The sequence below is a fragment of the Eptatretus burgeri genome, chromosome 5, assembly GCF_056783735.1.
Source record: "Eptatretus burgeri isolate ZD-2024b chromosome 5, Ebu_testis_v1, whole genome shotgun sequence".
Classification (NCBI taxonomy): domain Eukaryota; kingdom Metazoa; phylum Chordata; class Myxini; order Myxiniformes; family Myxinidae; genus Eptatretus; species Eptatretus burgeri.
Window position 1 is genome coordinate 7865320 of NC_140965.1, and position 23008 is coordinate 7888327.

The 23008-nt window shown below is 45.7% G+C and overlaps 1 long non-coding RNA gene across 1 annotated transcript in view; it reads right to left on the minus strand.

Annotated features, from left to right (window-relative positions):
• Window positions 1-20084, minus strand: part of LOC147025799 (uncharacterized) — a 64483-nt gene extending 44399 nt beyond the window's left edge. Inside the window, exon 1 of the long non-coding RNA XR_015058014.1 lies at window positions 19658-20084. This is a non-coding gene — a long non-coding RNA (uncharacterized LOC147025799). The remainder of the gene's footprint in view (window positions 1-19657) is intronic.
• Window positions 20085-23008: the final 2924 nt, after the last annotated feature.

Consider the following 23008-nt stretch of genomic DNA (forward strand, 5'->3'; position numbering starts at 1 on the left):
AAACTCACAAAATAGCACGATTTTTGAAACAAAACCGAACTAGGAACACACAGTAACATGTAGGTGAGAAAATTAAACAGTTGAAACGGGACAAATAACGACCGGAAACTTAACTTTGAGAACGTCAGCAGAGAGCCCCGAAGGAGACCTCTCGTCGCTCCAAACCTGGAACTGGAAGTCATCCAACTGTGTACCAACACTCACTTGCCTATTCATTTTTAAAGGCTACTGCTGGAATCTTTGATTTCTATTTAAGAAAAGTACCGTTAGGCAAGATAGCCGACTTAAGAGGAATTAAAAATGGCAAATCAGTCGGACCTAATGACATACCGTTGGAAGTATACACCTGCCTTGGTGAATATGGGGTTCAGGTGTTGAATAAACAATTGAACTGGATTATGATGAGAGAGGAGATTTCAAGGGCGTGGAGGCAAAGCATTTTGGGATCATTATTTAATATTTCACTTGCCAGATGTATGTATTTTAAAGGAACCTTCAAGTTGGGTGCTAACAATGTTGTTTTTAATGGTTTCTCGTCATTTAAGGCCTCCTGAATCAGAAACAATTGCATGATGACACATTGTCAGCATTGAGCATTTTTTTAACACAGTTATTTAAAAACTACCGGGTTTGAGTATTAAATGAAAGTTTAAAATTTTTATGTGTTGAGAAATATTGCAAAATAAACAAGAAAAAAAGCAATCAGAGATTACAGACCCTCACCAGGATTTGTTTTGTGTGGTGTTTGTGTAGTTTTGTGTGGTGTATTTTGTGTGGTGCTTGTGTGCTGGTGTGTTACGGAATAAATAATAGACATAACTACAACTACCACTTTATAACTGCTTGCAGTGCTGATCAGGTACCAAGACGCCCCGCTTTGATTGGGCACCTGACCCTGACCCATGATGTTTATTAGTATTCAATTGAATTTAGAATGAGATTTAAAGAAATTCAATTCAAATCAAATTGAAGACCAAATTGGTCCAGTCCTGCATTGGAGTCATCAGAAGGAACCCAAACAAGGAAAAAGCAAAGATGAAGTCATCAGGAGGAACCTGGATAGGATTCGCATTTCAGCTGCTGCTCCTATACCCTCAAGCCCATCCAGGCACAGCCACGTGAGCATTATTCAAAAAAATACGTGTGTGTGTGTGTGTGTGTGTGTGTGTGTGTGTGTGTGTGTGTGTGTGTGTGTGTGTGTGTGTGTGTGTGTGTGTGTGTGTGTGTGTGTGTATATATATATATATATATATATATATATATATATATATATATATATATATATATATATATATATATATATATATATATATATATATATATGAACAAAAATCAAAAAGAACCCACATCAAAAAAGCGAAATAATTCTGGCTGCCAGACCACGAGTCCGATCAAATTGAAATTGAAAACATGTATTCCCCATCACTTTTTTAGGTTTCACGTCGATTAATTCAGCTGTTCCAGAGAAAACATCATTTAATATTTTTCTTCAATCCAATACGGCTGCCAAACAATGTGACGTATCAATTATTCCTTTACAAACTTGTCCACCCAAGGCTTGGGGAACATATATGTGAAGTTTCCCCTCGATCTGTCCAGCCATTCTGGAGAAGAATATTTTTTTGTAGGTTTTAAGGTAAATCAAATATGGCTGCCAAACAATGTGACCTATGACATCATATGTGTGAACCTTTTGTTCCTCATGGATAGGCGGTCATACTTGTAAAGTTTCACCTCGATCTGTTCAGCCACTTCAAAGAAGAAGATTTTGAAAGTTAAAATATATCTATATACATACATTATATATAAATATATACAGTATAATGGCTGCTGAATCACATGACTGATGGAATCAACAAAAAATTTTCTGTGGACCATTTTGTCCCGAGATGACCCTCAAAATTTTTCACACTGATCAGATGTAGCGTTCTACATATACAATGATGATGTCAAAACAAAGGCACCTGTGATGTCATAAAAATCACACTCATTCCATCATTTTGATGAGATCTTCCAAAATCTGAGTCCTAAGTGAATGCTGTTCCAAGTCATATACGGACCTCTGTAGTTACATGAATGTATGCAAAATAACATGACATTTTAACATGAAGGTTGCTCATTTCAAACACTGCAATATCACTTTGGAGACATTCGCCTAAAGCTCGACATTTTGGATGTTCCAATCTGCTCTGCTTGAGGGAACCTTGTGGATGAATTATAACAAAACTAGGTGGTAGGTGACAAGAACAAGCAGATTAGATTTTGGTTCAGGTCCAGATCCCGATCCAGCCTATCAGTGGGATACTAAACATAAACTGTTCAGCCTGGCAGAGCTGTGTGCTCTCCCGTGTGCCGTTCTAGTCAGTGGTCTTTACTACGTCCAACATGATGAATTACCTGGAAGGAAATGGTTGACACTTTGGATTTGTTGGTTTATTTTATTCACAGATGACAGCTGGTGTTCCTCACAGAACTGCTTTGAGCACAGTTACTTTTCAGTTTACATCAATGAATTTTCATCCTTTATTATTAGTATTGTTGCGGATTGAGGGTTTCAGGTTTGCCATGGGGGGGGGGGGGATTCTTGCAGCCTCGGTCCCTCCTGAACGCTTGGTCCTGAGGCTGCTGGGCACAGATAACTCCTGCGTTGGTGGGTTGCGAGGCAACTATGAACGCCAATTGGTACTGCCAGTTCTAGCAGCGTTGCACTACTCCATGTGATAGCTTACCTGTGCACAGCCATACCAAGGGGGTGGGGGGGGAGTCTTGTGCCCTCAATGCGTACTTGTGTTTTTAAAACTTACCGTATTAAGTGCAGACGAGCAAAGCTGTCAAGTACGAATCGGCTAATAAGAGCCAATTGGTGGGGTAGAACTTCCCGGCTAACTACGTGCAGACCATGCTGGACCAATGGAGGAAAAGACAGAACAAGCTGGGTACATTTACAATGTAAGCAGTTTATTTATAAAGCGAGGTCGAGGAAAGGCATGTGAACAATAATTTAAAATGTTACATTACAAGCAATATGTACAGCAGGAAAAGCAAGAATTCGTGTGGTGTGGCAAAATAAAATACATTTATGTACAAAAGAGAAGACACAGGGCAGAGCTAAACCGAGACTAAACTTCTACAATCGTAATTATGCTGACATGACAGGTGCCATCAGACACAAACCCAAGGAAAGCAGAAAGTAAAGAAAGATGAAAGTATGAGGAGTGAACGACCTCTTTGTACCGGGCGCAGTCGATGGACCAACGCAACCCAGTCATTAAGGAGGGGGAGAAGAGAAGAAAACGGGATGTCTATGGTACGTGAGTGAGGAGGTGCGATGAGTTGTGCGGTGATTGGCAGATGAGGTGGAGAGGGAGCTCTAAAGATGTGGGTAAAGAGGGGGGGCAGGGTGTCAGAAATTAAACAGATAACGCGTGAGGAGAATAGACTTATCGTGAGTGCAGAGAAATCTATCTGTTCATGTAATTATTAATTATTGTAAAACTGCAATTCATCTGGCACCTGGCTCTCGATGAGCTCAGCCCAGCTCTCCTACCCCCCTTCCTCGATCCGCTCAGCAACCAACGGTGACATAAAATTGAGCCAGACGAGATGAAGGGGGGATCAGACGAAGAGCCAGATGAAGAGAGCACACGCACACTCTCATGTGCAGACTTGTGGCTGCAAGTTGCATCATTGGTTATTAATGCGGTTATGCCACTGATGCAGTGCCCCTATCAATGGTACACTGGTGCTCATTTTGCCGACCTCAGAAAGATGACAGGCCGAGTCAACCCCACCTGGTGTTAATTCAGTGGCTACGGCGCTCAAACTCAGGACCCGAGGATCCCAAGCCAGCACAAAGAGAGCGAGCGTGTGGAACTTGGTACATTTATAATCCTCCTGCGAGCACAGAGCCCTGAAGACAGAACTGGCGGGCTGTGGGCATATCCTCGCACCGCCATTGGTGTGCAGACGCTCACCCCAGCCTTGGCCCCGCCCAGGCGAGGATTCAGTACCGGAAATGCTGTCACTCACCACCAAATCTTGCCGTGCAATGGAGCTCCGAGATTCAACATGGAGCGAGGCACCCAATTGCGTGCCCTGTCCATGAGAGCATCTCCTCACTCCTACTGGTCCTGAAAGGTGGTGGTGGTCATCAGTGGCAGCAGTGAGCTTTGGTGTGGTGGTTGAGATGTCGTGGTTGTGGCGTTCGTAGCAGTGAGTGTAGGCGAGTTTTGGATGGAGGCGGTTGTGGTTTGATGTCGCGGGGGAAATTGGGAAGGCATTGTGGTGGTTGCAGGAATGTTGCAGCATTGGGGTCCGAGGACGGTGAAGGTCTGTGGTGATGTCATTCAGAATGGTGCGAGGTTTGAATAGAAAATGGCACGCGTATGCCGGTGAGCTGATTGTGTGCATGCCTGCATGAAGAAGGAGAGGTTGTGTATACGAAGTATAGTAAAATAAAATATTTAAAAGAATAAAGAATGGGATGTAAGACTTACCTAAAAGCCCTTGCAACGCATTTTGTCCCATATACGTACCTATGAGATACGAAGGATCTAAAACGGATATGACTGAAATGACTCTTTAGGCCCAAACTGTATATGATGTGTGCCTTAGTCTTGGGGGAGTGCCGGCTTCGCAGAACCGCAACAATATCATGAGGAACTTTGTGAACTCAACACTGTGTTGAACATTTCCACTCTGAAATGCACTTTCACTTCCAAGAGAGGTCGGTGCTCACTCTGTGGTCTTTCTGGTCTCGTACCCTCTGCCATTTCCATGCTCTGTCCACCCCACCCCCCTTCCTGGTGAAAACCCCAAAATCCAGAATGAGTGCTCATCTCCACTCATTTGTTCATATTTTTCCCCACCCATGGAACCATCCTCCTCAGTCACTTCAATCTCATTCTTTCTTCCAGGACTTCAAGACACCACCAACTCGGATATTGATATTTTCTACACCCATTAACCCTTTCCAAGCCCAAATCTTTCCAAGTCTTCAGTTCTAACTTCCTGAGGGGTTGTTGAAGAGGAGATTGGGACCATACTCTGTGCAGAGCGTTGGTGCTGCTTAAGCAGTCACCTTGGTTATTGGGCACAATCCTGGACGGGTCGCCACTCCGACACAGTATACCAGCATGCTGGCACTCATTTTGCCGACCTCGGAAGGATGACAGGCCGAGTCAACGCCACCTGGTATTAATTCAACAGCTGAGCGGGATTTGAACTCAGGACCCTGGGATCCAAAGCCCACCACCCTCACCATTAAGCCAACACCAAGCATGGGGTTTGTTGCTGTATCCATAATTATCCACCACCACCCTCATGTCCTTCCCAAGCCCTTATTCCTCCCCATATCCCTTCTAATAAGTCTTCCTCTATTTTGCCCCTCATCCCTGTTGTTGGTGTGTCCTTCCCCTCATCTCTTTCTACTGTTCCTTTTGTTCTGTTACGTCCTGATTCGTTGTAAGTTCTATCTCCTCAAAGAGCCTCGAAAATGTATACAAAAAAAAAATTCCTCAATCAAGAGAAGACCTTATGGATGATCTTCCAATGTATGACATTTCATCTCAGTAAAGATCGACATCTTTCAACCTCAGCCTTTCTTTTCACGAGGATGCCAGGTGCATCCTCCAGGTTACCCAACAGTATCTCACAACTACAATGTTTTAAAAACTCTCTGGGTTGTCCATCTTCGATAATCTCTTGTGTATTTCCATGATATTTCAAAGTGATCTCCAAAGGAAGGTGTTCTATTCTCCATTCTCCAAGGTAGACTATTTCTTAAAATACCCAGAGGTATTTTGGGTGCCCGGACTTTCTGCAAAGCAAGTCGTTGATGCACTCAAGCCAACATTCACTCGGCACGACATTTCTCAGGAGCTGACAGCTGACAACATGCAATTCGCAAGTGCAGAATTAAACAGATTCGTTCAAGAATGGGGAATTCATATTATGATATCAAGTCCCACATGTGCCCAATCAAACAGACAGGCCGAACGTACAATACGGACTGTCAAACAAGGGCTCAGGAAGGCTCAAGAATCTGGTGAGGATTTGAATTTGACGCTACTGATGGAGAGGAACACTCCCTTAGCAGGACTACCCTATTCCCCATCTCAGCTATGGATGAATTGAAGGTTCCGAGATGGGCTATCGATGACAGAACGACTCTTGCAACCGCACATCCCAGAAGATGCACGTTAGCTATTGGTGCAGCATCAGGGAGCGAAGAATCTTTACGACCGGAACTCCAAAGAGCTCCCACCACTTAGTCCGAGTGAAAGCATCTGCATCACGCAAGAAAAGGTCTGGGAGCCAGCAGTTGTCACCGCTATGCACCATTCATATCATGTGATGATGCAAGACGGCCAGGTTTACCGCAACAGCTGCAAGCACTTCCAGAAGACCGTTGATCCTCCTCCACCTATTACCCCACTCCCAGCGGAAGACCAGTTCGCGAATCATGCCACAACAATACCTGTCACAAGATCCAGCTGAACAAACATCCTCAGCTTTGCAGCTTGAAGCAGTCTCTCCACAAGTAGTCGCACCACTTATTCGTCGCTCTTCTCGAGCTAAGAGACTACCCATGCATCTCAGAGATTATGTTTTGTGAAGTTTGAGTGTACTGCGAGAGTTTGATTGGCTGGGTTAATTACTACTTGACTGGGGTTTGTTTGTTGCAAAAAAAATTTCTAGTTGTTTTCAGTATTTGGGAGGGGGGTACTAGTAATGGTACTAGTTTTGGCCACTAATGTGAGCTTTTCAACATTGAGGAGGAAAAATGTTTGAGTTGTTATTGTTGTTGCATATCTTGCTCTCCGGGTGAATGAGGAAATAAAGACAGTTGGGCTCGAACCTTCGTCTGCCTCATTACAGATGCCCTTTGCCACACTTAATATATCTATCACTGCATGTAGTTGCCAAATGACGCCACTTTTGGTGTAATTTAACAGCCTCCCGATTTTATTCCTGATAATAGTGAAAAAAACCACCGCTTTCACAAAATAACACGTCTCATCGAAGTTTCTCATTGATTTTCATGTTGTGACAAGGTTTCTGTGGGGCCTCAGGTGGTTTCCCTCAATACTGCGTGAAAAATCATATCCATAATCCCATTGCATTTGATCGGTGACAGCTACTATTCAAAGTACGTGGCATCAAATGGCAAAGCTGTCCCATTTACAAGCATTACTGACGTACGAAACGTAGGATGCTTCTCATTGGTTAATTAACATGACGCAACTCAGAGCAAAACATTGCACTAATGAGAACCTACCTGTGCTAGGTTATCCTTGTGCACGAGTCACCATGCACACGGTGCATGTACATGCACAAGGTGTTGGCCAAGGTGAAGATAGCGACCTCCCAACATCTCCGTGTTTGGTCCTAAGCATCCCAGTGACATGAGGTCGTTGCAGTCGATCTACCTGCCTCCCACTCCGCCAGGTCGCTTTGACTCCTGGCACCACGGATCCTTTCCATCCTTCAACGTTTTATTCTCTCAATGTTGGCAACTGCGTCACTGCATCGTCAATGGCGTCAGCTTACAAGTCCTGTCAATCAGCTCTTCCCTCAACCTCCCCATTGCATGAAACACCTGTCACCACCCCCCCCCCCCCAACACCATCACATGACAAACAAACCCAGCAGGAATTCCCCTTTATGGATGATCATGATGAAATTCACCAACGCCATTACACATCTGTTATTCCGTGCTCAGGGGGGGGGGGGGGGGGAAATAAAGACTCGGGGAAAAGAACCGAAAACAGCATACAAGTATTTAGCTCCCGCCAAAGATGTTTGATGTCTGTATTTGTCAAAATGACGGACAAAACCAAATTACGCCAATGTACATCGGTCGTTATGGAAGTGGAGTCACTGGCCTCGTGGGGTTCTGTTTCATAATTACAACCCTTTACAAGCCTCGAATTATAATCCCTGATAAGCCCGTCATGACTGCCCTTACTAGTTTGTAATTCCGTTTCTTTTTGTGTTCAGAAGGTATCTTTATAAGTCTTCCCTTGTACAGAAAGTGCAGAGAAAGCTCAAGAATGGACATTTCAATCAATACTGAATGAGGGAGATTGCAGTCCACATCCCAGTGGTACCGCATACCCGTTTAAGGAGGCATGGTGCAGGTCGTTGAAAAAACAAGGAATGCTACTGAAAGCTTACCTTCGAACTGTAGAATCTGGGTTCTATTGTTGATCTGACTATCAGGGACTTTCGCAGACAGGTTGGGCTGACAAGATGACTTACAGGTACGCACGCTCACCTCTAAGCAGTCTAACCTGGGTTTGAGTCCTGCCACAGCTATAAACTGTCATCCTGATATTTCACAGGCAGTGTGATCCAATTTTTTTGCCCTCATGACTATTACTACGGGGAAGGGTATTTATTGGCAAACCACCCAGTTTATTCTTTGCAATGATTCTGCTTCATGAGCACTGAGGCCCTGGAGAGGAAGGGGGTATGAGGAGGATGGAATGAACAAGCAGGAACAAAAATGGGGAAGGTCAGAAGGGAGGAAACATGGTAACTGGCAATTAAATAGGTTAATGAGGGTAGAAAAGATTATGGGTAGCGATGGAGAATGACACGAGCTAGTCGTGCGCCACCTATTTGAAGTCCTGCAGGAAAGAGTGGAATAAAACAGCCATTGGGAAGCTGATCCAGATATGGGAGGAAAGAAGAACAAAAGAGTGGTGGTGTGCAGTAAACCTGAATTTGGGAGTTTAACAAGATGAGGCAACTTGAAGAATGGTGGCACCCTGGAGGAGCTAGGGATGGTGAATGCCGAGATAGCTATCCTGGAGGAAAGGGAGTTTAAAAAAAATAATAAAAGAAGAGGGCACAGACCGAGGAGGCTTACCACATCGCTTCTACCCTCTCGGGCAAAGAAACATCCAATCCAATATAATGATGCAACATCCTGCAATGTTGGCTCTGAAGGTCAGTGATATCAGACTCAGGTGTTGTAATTCTGCCTCATTGCAAGAGATGCCAATAATGTTAAGAGTTTTAGATTCCACAGAATCCAGGAAAGACAGATGTGCTTCTTCGGTGCAGTACTCCGCTCAGTCATATGAACAAATGCCTTGTAATCTGTGAGTTCTGATTTTTCAAGGAATGACTTGCTGGCTTTGGAGACTGGTTTTGCTACATACTCAGACCAGGAGAGGTTATGGTCGATGGTGAGATCTATAAGTTCAAAAGACTAAACCTTGTCCAGTGGCTGACCATGAAAATAGATACGTGGGCTCATTTGACGATCCTTTGGAGCAACAGGATGAGACTGGGAAATGAGTCAAGGTTGAATAATATCCCGTTATGTTTATCAGACCAGCCTCTAGATTCATTTCCAGGTCAGCAGAGACCGACACAGCTGTGGTTTCCCTGTCGGTGGGATGTGGGTACTGGACGACAAAATGTGAAGTCATCTGAGAAAAAGGAAGATAATATTTCAGAGCATCACGGTTTATTGAAATGGGGAACATGACTGGGCTCCAGCTACTGTATTGAGCACCCCAGTCTCCAATGAGGGAGGAGAGGGTTTAAATGATAGCATGACATTGTCTGCGTGAGCGTCAGAAGTTAGAAAACCAGGTATAAAGGTGGCTTTGTGTTCCTCAGGCAGCAAGCTTGGCCAGCAAAGCAGGTTGACACAGTTTCTAATGCCTGAAAAATGTCCAGAGAGATAGTCCTGACCTCTTATTTGAGGTTTCTGGCCTACCACCATTGCTGAGAGACAAAAGCACATCTCGATGTGGACGTCTAGGGTGGAATCAAAACTGATCATCAAAGATCAGGTTTCCCAGCCTGTAGTTGACATCTTTCTTGGGGATGGGGTTGATGTTTGCTGACTTTCAGGCAATAGGAGGCAGTCATATGAGGACAAGTTGAAGAGTGCAGATGGAGGACAAGGACGAGCAGCATCAAAGGAGGATTTGAGAACATGGACAATTGGGCATTGATGTCATTTGGATCCATCGTCAATGCAGGATTGAGAATGGACAGAAATGTTTCTACCCTCTCTGGTGAAGACACAACCTATAGGAGACAGTGTGCATGAGGGCATAAGATGGAGGCAGAGCAGGATGGTTTGGGTGCACGAGATTTAGAGGCAAACATCTGTTGAGACATTCTGCTTCATCTCGAGCAGAGTCTGCAGTGATGCTGGTTTAAGCAAACGAGGAGATGGAGGGGGAGCATACACCAGAGACAGACTTGACAAGGTGCCACCACAATTACGAGGAAGGAGACTGTTTGGAGTCTTCAGTCAATTGAGATTTCCAAGATGATGTTTTGTGGCTGGCCTAAGGATGGATAGATGGATACACACTTGCTTGTCCTTACGCAATCCAGGAAGCATAATCTGACTGTGGAGGAGGAAGACATGAAGGGTGGAGGGCACGAGATACACATGGAAGAGCTCCAATATAATGATGCAACATCCTGCACGGTTGGCTTATGGGATAAATTAAACCATAAGATCTCTTCCAGCACTTTTTAAACACAAACGATCCAAATGCTTGAGATTTAAAAAAACGAAAAAGAAGATTTTACATTTGCCTCAATTTTCACTTGCTCAGCCATTTGGAAAATACGATGTTCACTCAACGCTTGATCAATCGAGCTCTCCTTATTTTGACGTCATTATTTCAATGCTTGCCCATTTCTCTATAGACAAGAGTTCTTATGGGCGCAATAAGTCCATGCACGACGTTTCTTACAGGAGGTATATTATTATTTCAAATACAGCCTGTGGCTGCTGGCTGCATAATTGCTGGGAGCACTGCTGTGCCACTGATGCAGTGCCCCGTTTTCAGGAAGCTGGTACTCATTTTACTAACCTCAGAAAGATGACAGGCTGAGTCAATCCACCTGGTGTTATTTAGCAGCAGACAGGGGCTCAAACTCAGGACCCTAAGATCTTCAGCCAGCCACTTTAACCGTTAAGCTAACAAGAGGCTACCTTACAGGTGGTGGCAAAACGTCATGAAAACCAAACATTTGGAGCCAAAATGAAATGCGGTCATTGTAATACAACTTGCCAAGAACGAACAGCCACCATGTGGCGTTGGGTATGCTTGCGCTACAGGTAAAAGTGCCCCAAAGAGAGATTTATGAGAGCAATTTCCATGATCCAAATTGGGAGGTCTAAACCAGCCTAAAATCTTTCAAGAACATAATGGAGAATGGGAATCATAGTGCCTGGAGGTGACCTCTGTGCCGTTAATCAAGGCATTTGGCAAGTTTCTACTTGAACAGGAATGATAATTGCACCACAATCGGCTATGCGGTTCACAAAGAGGCAGCGGAGACAAAGGTAGATTGTGTTTTCATTCAATGGACAACCATTGCAAACCAAGTGCGGTGCCAAAGTGGCTGTTATTGCCTAATTTTGGCATTTTGGAGTGAAGTTAACACCACTGTCCACCAATACCATGAAAAATTTGATGCTTTTGATTTTCTCAACATCATCACATGGTATCATGAGCTCTCGAAGACAAAAACATCATTGCGGCCGAGCATTCAAAGTTCTCTGACAGCAGTGGCGTGATGTAGCGTGATGCCAGGAAATGCCAAAGGCACATGTAGGAAGAGGCAACCATGTTTGAATTGTTTTCAGAGTAAGTTTGACAGAGGAAGATGTTGTTTTGGCCTATCCGTCTGTTACCATTGCATCATGTACCTGGGGATGGTGATCAACTGGGAAGGACATGAAATTAGTATCCTGAACTAGTATACTTAAGGCTGTTGGTTCAAATCAGACTCAACGCAGCAGTATTACCTGTCAATTGTAAGCTCCTGGAAATAAAATTGCTCTCGGAGCATAATAACGCATGATTATCACGAAAACCAAGATGGACTCCAAATGATCCACCTATCCCACATATGGCCTACAGGTGGCACTAGTTAATATTTTGTGGTTGACTCTTTTATGTAGTCTTGTAAAATAAATAAATAAGTAAATGCATGTTTAATATATCCATAATCACAGAGGGCACAGCCAGATTCATGTCCTTCCTGCTGCCAACCCATGAAGGTATAGATTTTGTAAGATCAGATTCAACCGGGAATTGAACACAGCACCAAACATTTCAGATGCTGTCATAATAAACCATCCCAATTGATAATTAGAGAAAGAAAGGCAAATCCATTATATTGTCCTCGGAGGCACAGAGATGACCAACGAAGCCTGGCTGCCAACAAGCAGATTTTTTTTCTTTAACAGCACTTTCCATCACCTGCTGCTTGCATTCCTTGCCTGCCACGCATGTCTTGTCAGTGCCGAACAGCATGGTTGGGGTTGGGAATGGGGGTGGGGTTGGGGGGAAGGTGTTAGGAGTGGAGGAGCTGGTAAGCGAGGCATGGCAGAGCGATGATTTCACTGGCCATTGGAGCGTGAAATGATGTAAACGAGGCAGAGGGTTGGCAAGCTAGCTCTCTCTTTTCACTCATGTGTGTCCGGATGAACATTGAGTCACAATTATGTGAGAACTGAGGTTGCCTGCCACATCTCATATCTCCCCATTGGGTATGCAAGTAGTTCAGTTTAATGACACACAATGAAGTAAACATGATGATCTCTGTTCCAGTTTCCTGACCCTGTGACCCAATGGTTATGGCTTAATGAGGTTCAGTGACTGATGGAACAAAAGGTGTTGCATAATGTTTACCCAATAGGTGGAGAAAGGAATCAGTTCTCATTCCCAAGAATGACGCTTCTATATTGTTAGTAGAAATGTATAGTCGAGGCATTTGGGATTCCATCCTCATGGAAACCGAGCTCGTTTCATAAAAAAATTACACTGTTGAAATCAGACTGTCAGGAAAACCCAGCTGGCTTATTAACCACCAGCTACATGAAGGGCAGACTCTACCCTGCAAATCTGGCTTGCTTTCGATGCGTTGCTGGTCCAAACTTCCTGGATGATGAGAACATCTTGACAAGAACGGACAATAAATGCTACTGACGAAAGGGTAGTTCTGTCCAAAATAACTAATCCGAAACATCACAAAAAATCTCTGCATGGTACTTCTCACATAACGCAATACCCATTTCATACCCTGTGCGTAAAGCCTGGTGCTGGATTAACGGTTAAGGTGGCTGGCTGAAGATCTTAGGCTCTCAAGTTTGAGCCACTGACGTGCTGTTCAAATAACACCAGGTGGGTTGACTCAGCCCGTCATCCTTCCGATGTCGGCAAAATGAGGACCAGCTTACTGGTAAAAGGGACACCCCATCAGCGGCACAGCAGCGCTTCCAGAAATAATGCAACGCACAGCCACAGGCTCCATAAGAAATAATAATAATAACCGTGTGAGTAAAGATGTATTTGACATGGAAAGTACATCGACTATTAAATGGAGCGCATCAGAGCTGCAGAAAAGCCTCGTTAGTGTATGCAATGACACCTGCTTATGACGTCATAATGAGGAGAGTCCATAAAATGCATATTCATTAGCTATTTGTTTAGCAGGAATGGGCCAGGATGGTGTGTGTGTGGTGATTTATTTTTCGCTCGTGAATAACAGCTGTCAGACGTGAAACTTTGCGGTATTTTGTAGCTTATTAAATGTGTCAGATCATTGAGCTTTGTCATAAATCTGTCGTCTCGGACTAGCATGAGAAGTTAGTTCGTTAGCTACCTTCACATATCTTGATAAAGACGGGTTAAAATACAAACCTATTATTTTGTGGCACGTAACTCAAGATGTGGAGCTTCATTAACCAATAACTTCCGATTCGGGTTGCAAAGGATTTGTCTAAAAGCCAATTAATGTGTCTTGAGTTACATTCGCGTTTTTTCACATAAATTGTTTGGAGAGAAATAAAAACATTAAAAAAACAAAAACCTCGAACGGCACGAGAACGGAAGGGCGCATACCTCTGCCAGACTCCACAGTTTACATTTTGTATCCCACTGAGAGGCCGGATGTAGATTCGGACCGGACCAAAATGGAATCGGCTTGTTATCATCACCTTTTTTTTTTCCTATACCTTGTCGAGGCTCGTATGAGAGCGAACACACAACGCACATCATGTGGGGCATGAGACAGGAGGGGAGGGAGTGGGAAGGACAAAATAGTGGGGAACAGAGACATTTGGAGATCTGTGGAAGGGAGAGGGATGGGGCAGGGAACATGGGGAATAGAAGATGGACATTACAGGGACTTTCAGGAAAGAAAGCAGGGAATTTGAAGGAGGTGGGCTTTGGTGGATTATCGGGGGTAGAAAAGATCGAGGATTTGGATGGGGGAGGTGGTGGTGAACAGCTGTTTTGAAGGCCTGGAGGGAAGAATGGGAATGAATAGAGTGAGGGAGTTTATTCCAAAGGCGGGGAAAAAAAGAGGAATGAAAGAGTGAAGGTGAGCAGTGATTCGTGATTTTGGTATTTTTACCAGAAGGGGGTTGTTTACGGACCTTCAGCGCCCTGCAGAAATGTGGTGGGGACAAATCGTAGAGAGAGCAGCGGGGGGGGGGGGGCGAGGCTTGAGAGGAGACGGTAGAAGACAGAAAGACCACCGACCAACCTGTGGTGATTGAGTGAGAGGTACAAAGACTCAGCCTCATTGCGGGAGATGCCAATGATCAGAAATGCCTTGTTTTCTAAAGCGTGAAGCCAAGAAAGGTGGGAGGCAGGAGCACCAGCCCAGAGGGGAGAGCAGTACTCCATCAGGCTACGGACAAAAGCTTTGTAAGTGGTCAAGAGCTCAGGTGGGCCGAGGAAGGACCTTGCACGACGGAGGATTCCCAGTCGGCGACTGGCTTTGGAGGCGAGGTTTGAAATGTGCCTTTCCCAGGAAGGGTCATTGTAGATAGTGAGACCCAGAACCTTGAAAGAAAGGACTTCCTCCAGAGGATTGCTGAGAAAGTGGATGGGGGGTTTTTCTAAACGGTCCTTTCGAAGAGACAGAGTGAGAGTGTGAGATTTGTCTGGATTGAAAGACATGTTCCATGTGTTGGACCAGTTTGTGATTTTATCCAGATCTGCAGTGAGCGAAGAAGCTGCTGCTTGCCGGTCTGAGGGATGACAGGTGGTACAGCAGAGGATGGAGTCATCAGCAAAGAGATATAGAGGATTTTCCAGAGAGTCGGAGAGATCATTGATGAAAACCAGAAAAAGAACAGGGCCCAGAACGCTACCTTGAGGAACTCCATCCTGGACAGGAAGGGGAGATGAAAGAACTCCATTTAGGGCCACACATTGACTGCGACAGGAGAGGAAGTCTGCGAGCCATGAGTGGAGATGGCCTTGGATACCATAGGAAGAGAGTTTGGTGAGCAGGGCAGGGTGCCAGACTGTGTCAAAAGCACGTGATATGTCCAGGGATACGGCTTGGATTTCCTGTCTGGCATTGACAATATCCATTGTTGGGAGAGCAGAAGCAGCATATCCAGGGCAGAGTGACCTGGTCTGAAACCAAATTGATGATCAGAAATCAAGCCATTGGAGAAGAGGAAGGATTTGATGTCTGAAGCGATGATGGATTCCACAACCTTGCTGATGATTGGGAGAAGGCCGATTGGTTTGTAGTTGCAGGGATCTGTTTTTGCACCTTTTTTGTGCAGGGCAGTAATGTTTGCTGATTTCCAAGCAGATGGCAGATGGCCTTGAGCAAATGAGAGGGTGAATGGAACAGAGAGAGGGTGAGCAAGAGCAGAAGAGCAGGCTTTGAGGACACGTGGGCTGATGCCATCTGGACCGGTTGCAGAATCTGAGTCAAGGTTTGACAGCAAACTCTCCACCTTGTCAGGAGAAAAGGACGCAGAGTCCAGGGACAGTTGGGTGCGACTGGGTAAGGTGGGTTGAGAAAGAAATGGGTTTTGGACACAAGATTTAGCTGCAAACACCGAGTTTAGGCATTCAGCTTTTTCACGTGCGGTATCAGCAGTGTGGCCATTTGAGGTAAGGGAGGGGATGGAGGGGGAACATACACCAGAAACAGATTTGATTAGACGCCACCAGGATTTTGAGGAGGGAGAGAGGTTTGAGAGTTCAGACTTGAGATGAGAAAGATGTTATTTTCTGGCTCTCCTGAGGGTAGATACACACTTGTTCCGAGCTTTATGGAAGGAACTGAGATTTCCCTCAGTTGGGTTTGCTTTCCATGAGGCAAAGGCAAGTTGTTTCAGGACAACTGCCTCGCCACAAGCTTCAGTAAACCAAGGGCGGGAGGAATGGTAGGACAACTGAACACGAGAGGGGAAAAATCTGTGCATGAGGGAGAGCAAGTTTCTTTGAAAGAATTCCCAGGATGAGTTGATGTTGGAGAAAGTAGAGATAGGAGACCAGTCTATAAGTTTGAGGGCTGCTTGGAGACCCTGCCAGTCGGCTTGAGTGAAATGCCAGACTCGACGGCGGTGAGGTGGTTCTCTGATAATCGCCAGAGAGATGTAAACTTTGACAAGGACGTGGTCAGAAGAACTGATTGGAGCGAAGGAAGAGCAGCAGATATTGCCAGGGAAATTTGTCAAAATCAGATCCAGAAGAGATTGGTTGAGATCCGGGTCGGGAAGTTGACCGATTTATTCAGTCCCAATGAGTCGCAGAAAGCTTTTGCTGAGGTGCCATGACAGGTGAGAGAGGTACACACACCGAGCCAACTGGCATGATGACAATTGAAGTCGCCACATATGAGGAAGAGAGAGTTTGGATGAGAAGATAGAAGTTGGTCCATGTTTTCAGATCGTGACGTGTTGAAGAGGTCATCTCTGTTAGGTGGACGCTACAGTACACATATAAACATGAGGTTGGAGTGGAGGGGAAGCCGTAGCCAGAGGTATTCCTGTGGTGTGGGGGAGTGAGGGCAGTGCATGGAGAGTGAGGAATAGAGTCTTTGATGAAGAGAGCAACTCCTCCACCAGGGCAAGGCTCAGGTCTGTTAAACCGGAGGAGGGAGTAACCAGGGAGAGATACTTGGGAGTCAGACACGTCTTGGGGGAGGAAAGTTTCTGTTAGGCAGATTATGTCTGGTTTGTCAGTAGCAACCTGTATGGAAAGATCTGAAAGGTTTGAGCGAAGGCCCCAGATATTTGAGGTCCATACTTTTAATGAAGAGGTAGGGGAGGAGGCTTTGGGTGCAGGGGGTGGGGGGAGGGGAGGGTAGGACAAGCGACAAGGGGGAGGTAAGGAGTGTTGTTGAAAGAGTGTGGGGGATTGCAGAATAGCTAGGAGAGGGGGCCGAATGAGGAGAAAAGGCTCTGTGGTGCTGGGGGAGAGGGGGGGACAAGAGAGGAGGAAGAAGGCAGTTGAGGATTTGAGGAGGTGGAGTGAAGAGATGGAGGTGAGAGGGCAGTGGAAGGAGGCAGCTTTGTGGATGGGAGGTGGGGGGCAACTTTGGGAAGGATGAGTGAGGGGGATGAATGGTGGGAGAAAGGTGAGGGGGGAGTTTTTGAGAGAGGTGAGAGGGAGGCTTGGGGGGAGAAGAGTGGGATGGTTGCTTTGAGAGTGAGGGGTGAGAGGATTGAGTTGGCACTGAAGTTGGATAAAAAGAATGGTTGATGGAAAGCGAACATTCATAGCAAACTGGGGTTTTAAAAAGTTTTAGGTCAGTTATGAGATTAAACACATTTCTTGAGGGATGCAATAAAGGCGAATCCAGAGAATGGAGAGAAGAAGCACTGTAACAGTTGGAACACCGAACCAACTCATCCACAACTTTTTGAGATATCGTGATATTTGTGTACATATATATATATATATATATATATATATATATATATATATATATATATATATATATATATATATATATATATATATATTGTTGGGCCATGGATACCGAGACATCAGCTTGTCACTCAGGGGGATTAATCCCTGGTTGTCCTTGGTCGAGCCCGACCTGGGCCACTTCTCACAATTAACGTTATGGTATGGTGGGTTGTTTTAAAACCACGAACACCACCCAGCTAACCACGAGTTACAGTATCCGCCGTCTGATTATTCCATTTAACTGGAGGTCGCGTGGTTACCTGAGTGGGGAGAGCACCCTTGGCAAAGCACCAATATTATCTGATTATATTTTAATTAGGGTGGCAGAGCGTTTTAACCGCTGGTGCGTGCCGACGATTTTTTGGTCAAATCTGTGGTAATTACTTCCCAGTCTATCGAGGTTCGAACAATGCTAGACCAATAGAAGGACAAGCCGGTAGGCGACATGGGTGGTCGCTATATAATTGCTTACTAGTCATACAGTTTTTGACGGATCGGGCTGAAATTTTTTGACAAAGAGGTTGATTATAGGACGCATAAAAGCGTGGAAGCCGATTTTTGATTTTGGAAAAAATATATGTATAAAAATATTTTTCGGATTTTTTCAAAAATTTCAAAGTCCTGTTGCTTGGCAATGGTGGCGTCCACAGCAACGGTGCTCAAAAGCATACAACTAGATCCTGGTTTGAACTTACCAGCCAAGTTTCATGAAAATTGTTTGACTCCTCTGGACTCCAGAGTTGTCCATTACATACAAACAAACAGACCGGCATACAGACAAGCTGGTCGGTGGACATGGGGAGTCGACTACCCAATAGAACCTGACGCGATGGGCCCGTTCGATGGGGAATGACCTGAGGATTAAGCACAAGAAAATTCATGATTCTTGCTTCAAGGGTTAATGCTGCAGATTGTTTTTCGTTAAAATACCCCCACATTTGGAGGTTTTTCGGCCGTTGCTGGCAACGGAAGGGATCCATAGCAACGGTTCTCTCACACATAACTAGGACATACCATGAACCTACCATACCAGTTTCATGTATATCTGACTCATAGTCTCTGAGATATAATGAACTTCGTTTTTTTATTGTTTTCGACCAGTGTTCATTCAGTCTATCTTCTCCGACAGTTTTCATAGGATCCGGCTGGAAATTTTTTGACAATATGGCTGAATGTACTGCCCACAGTCGCTCGTTGCCCGATTTTTGATTTTCGAAAAAATTTTTTTTTTTATTATTTTCCAAAAATTTCGAAGTCCTGTTGCTAGGCAACAGTGGTGTCCATAGCAACGGTTCTCATTTTTAGACAACTAGGTCATGGTATGAACCTAACAACCAAGTTTCATCGAAATCGCCATTGTATTAACTGAAATCGCCATTTTAAATACTGATAAGGGTCGAACAAATCTCAAAAAAAAAATTTGAAAATTATTTTTTCGACTCGATCGACGACCCAAACATATCGACGGAAATACTGAGGGTCGAACAAAACTCAAAAAAAAATTTTTTTGAAAATGTTTTTTTCGACTGGATCGACGACCCAACAAACATATCGACGGAAATACTGATAATAAGGGAGGAACAAATCTCAAAAAAAAAGTCAAAAAAAAAATTTTTTTTTTTTCGACGAGATCGACTACCCAACGACGGAAAACCTGAGAATAACGGTAGTCTCACGACCACCCAAATGGACAAACACGGACAGGTTGGAAGTCGACAAATAATTTATTAATAATAAAATAAATAAATAAAAAGACCTTTTATTTGCTGAGGTCAATAAAGAATGAATTTCAAAGCAAAATCAATCAAAATGCCAGGAAAGAGATAAAGAGCAGATGCTTATCGGGGGTTGATTTACTTACAGCGAAACACAGACAAGGGTACCCAGCAGATCATTCAGGGGGAGGGGAGGGGGAGAATCGTCTCGCTCACCAGAAAGTCGTCCTTCAAGCGAAAACGTCCTGAAAATGCGTGTTTGCGTGTCATGTCCGTCACCAGCACCCAGCTTTGCCGTGCACCCTCTCGCGGGGCAGCCTTGAACGCCAGTCGACGTCTGGAGGGCACCAAGATCATCCGTCGTGGGATTAGACTCTGGTGTTGTTGGTAATCGACCCGTGCCTAACTTGTTGGCGGCACTGCTCACACCCACACGCGCACCACACGCTCGCTTGCCGAAGCACTGGAATTGTCTTTTCGGCGCTGATTAGACACCCGCTTCTTGGTCGCTTCTCTCGCCCTTTGCTTTTTACCTCTCTCCTTCCACTTTTTCTCTCCTCACTTTTTCTCTTCAGACTTTTTCTTTCTCTAGATTTTTTTCTCTCAGAACGTCCCTCTTTCGCTTGTCCTCACGCTCCTCAAACGTCCTCATGCTTTCTCTCGCTCGTTTTTATATCCCCGTGCTGTCCGCCCCAAGCTCACCCCGCCCCACTGGGGCACGGTTACCATGACGACCCGTGCACTCTCAAAAAAGGCGGGTGTTGGAGCTCGCGAAAGAATGTTGCTGAGGAAAAATGAGGGCGGGCTTCAGAGCTCGTGAAAAAATGTGTGTGAACGTGTCTATCATAAAGAAAAAAAAGCTTCCCATAAGAGAGGGGATCGATCCTTTACCCTTCTCAACGCATCACATTTCAGATCCCATTAGACATGGGGATGGGGCTAATCTGAACATGCATTTAAGTAAATAACTGTCTGAGGACCTGGATGTGTGGATGCATTCAACAGACCGGATTCTAAAATCCGTAACACTACCCCTTTCACTACCAGCTGGAATGAGCTGGTGCAAAGGGGCTGCAATCAAGGGGCAGTCCATAAGTGTGGTGGCATGCTGCCACAGTAAATGCAGTTCAACAAAATAAAACAAACAAAACCACCATGATAACTGGAATGGTGTCACCTGGTTTGAGGCTGCAGCGAGTAGCAGTCCACAGAACAGGTGTGGGTGGAACACGGTCACCGAGCAAATGGTGAAGTGAGGTGAGTGATGTCTTGACGTAGAACAGCCTTGATGGTCCTGGGGCAGTGGCGAGACAAAGCAAAACACCAAGGCGAACAGCAAACAGCACGAAAATAAAATAAAAGGTAATCCAGGTAATGCCAAACACCAGGTCCCATCAACATGGTCAGCCAGTCCCTGGTGTGCACATACCTGGGGCAGTGGTGGTGGTGCCGGGAGAGAGAGCTCAAGGTTGGCCCTACTCGTCCGCACCCATCAATCTTTCCCATATACACCACCCGAGCCACCTTCTTTTTACAATTCGTCACTACGTCTCGTCTCCTATATCCCACTATCCCCATTGCCAAATTCGTACCCAATCCCCCCAAAATTCCTTGGAAAGGAAGAGCCGAACTACATGCAATCTTACTCTGACATCATGACAAGTCTTGTTCTCGAGTCCGACAGGAGGGCAAGTCCAGCAGTCGGCGATCATCCCGACAGTGGATGGTGCGAAGGGGTCTTCATCAATCCGAACTATGCTAATATTGTTACACTTTTAAACTTTCCCTAGGGTAATACCCTGCCAAGAGGCCTTCGTTAAACTATGGAGTTCAAAAAATCCAAATTCCCATCGCTGATGTGTTGGTGCTCTTACAAATTTTGGGCCTTGCCCACCAAATTTTCTTTCTGTGCCATCGCACAATTTTGTGGCTGGGTAGTGTGGCTCCACTAGCAGGTCTGCCCACCTGCATACTCACCATGAGCACGCCCGGGTCACTGGAGCTGCCTCCGAGCTTGCCTGCTCATCACCCTAACATGGGGGATGTCCTCACTGGCACTCCCCCCTCGATGCCCACTTGGCATTTTGCGCCCCAGGTCCCGCTGCTTGGGCACCCGGTCCCATTGAACACTACACTGGCATTCCAGGCCCCTCTCCTCGGGTACCTGCGTCCACGAATACACTAATGGCCCCCTGGACCTACATATGGCCTCACCTGGCTTACAAGCCCCCAGCGCCCAGGGTGCCTGCTTCATCCGAACACTACACTCACAAGCCACACCCCATGCCGGTCCATTATCTCCTGCACCCTACACACAAAAAATGTTTTTAAAAACTTACCACAATCAGCACCAACCGCATAATGACATCCATGTGCAATTTTACCTAATCCCGCTACCTAACCCCCAGATTTCCTTGGGTGGGATCCACTCCCCCCATTCAATCTTTCACACCATGCATTCTATTACTCACACTCATACCGGCCATTGCCCTGCCCTCACACTCATAATTTGTCCACCACACACAAACACATTTCCACTCACCGACACAGCATCACCTAACTTATTTCTCCTAACTATCTCGTGCACCCTCGTCTTCCCTTATACTATGCACGTTGCATTTAACTCTATCACTAAGCTACGTCCCCACTACACGTTCATGTCTCCACCTAAACAGTCCCTATTGTCGCTCTTGGTCCCTAAATTTTTCCTAGCCCTCCCTCATGGTCGCTGCTTCGGTGCACACAAAGAGGCTACCATCGCTGGCACCCCGACGTGGGCCGAACAATGCCATCCTCCTTCGGCTCATGCTCCTGGGCCCAGTGTGTGGGGCTGTTTCACAACTGCGCTCCACACATGGGGGTTACTGTCACCGTCTCCTATGATAATGAGCCCTCTGCATCCGCGGAGGTGCTCAGTCATATGTCTGTTGCAAGCCAATGTGTGTTTGAATTCTTGCCACTGGGAATTGAGTTTTCCCACGGGGAACCAAGCCATGCTCGCCATGCCCCTTGCTCATGCTGTGAGTACCGTGCATATTGCACACCTGGTCCCCGTGGGAAAATAATTGCAGTCAAATCCGTTCTGTTTCGCCGTCCGTGCTCCAGTGATTTATCTGTCCTGGAGCGTTTACACGCCGCTCTCTCTGAAACCATCAACACATCGCACAACCGTCCGTCCTTGGGCGGGTCTGCGAGGAACGGACCGCGCACACTCCCGGACATGCAGTGCAAGCGTCTCTCGCGGGGCCGACATGATTTCCAAGACAAGTCTGTCCCGCTCAGGAGGCTCGCCCCTCCGGTCCACTACACTAACCACTACTCCCGTCCGGGTCGATCCGTGTCCCACTCTTTCGTGTGCACTCATCCATGTTATGTCACACGCACTCCGTTCACACTCCGCACATTGGACACTCCAAGAAACCCCGGGTCCTTCATTCCCCCCCAAGCTCGACACACACCCGATCGCATCATGTACGTGCCCGGTCTCGCCATGACTCCCCTTCATTATACTCACCTCCTCCAATCCTTCGAGCACTCTGTCACACTGTAAATATAACACGTCCATGC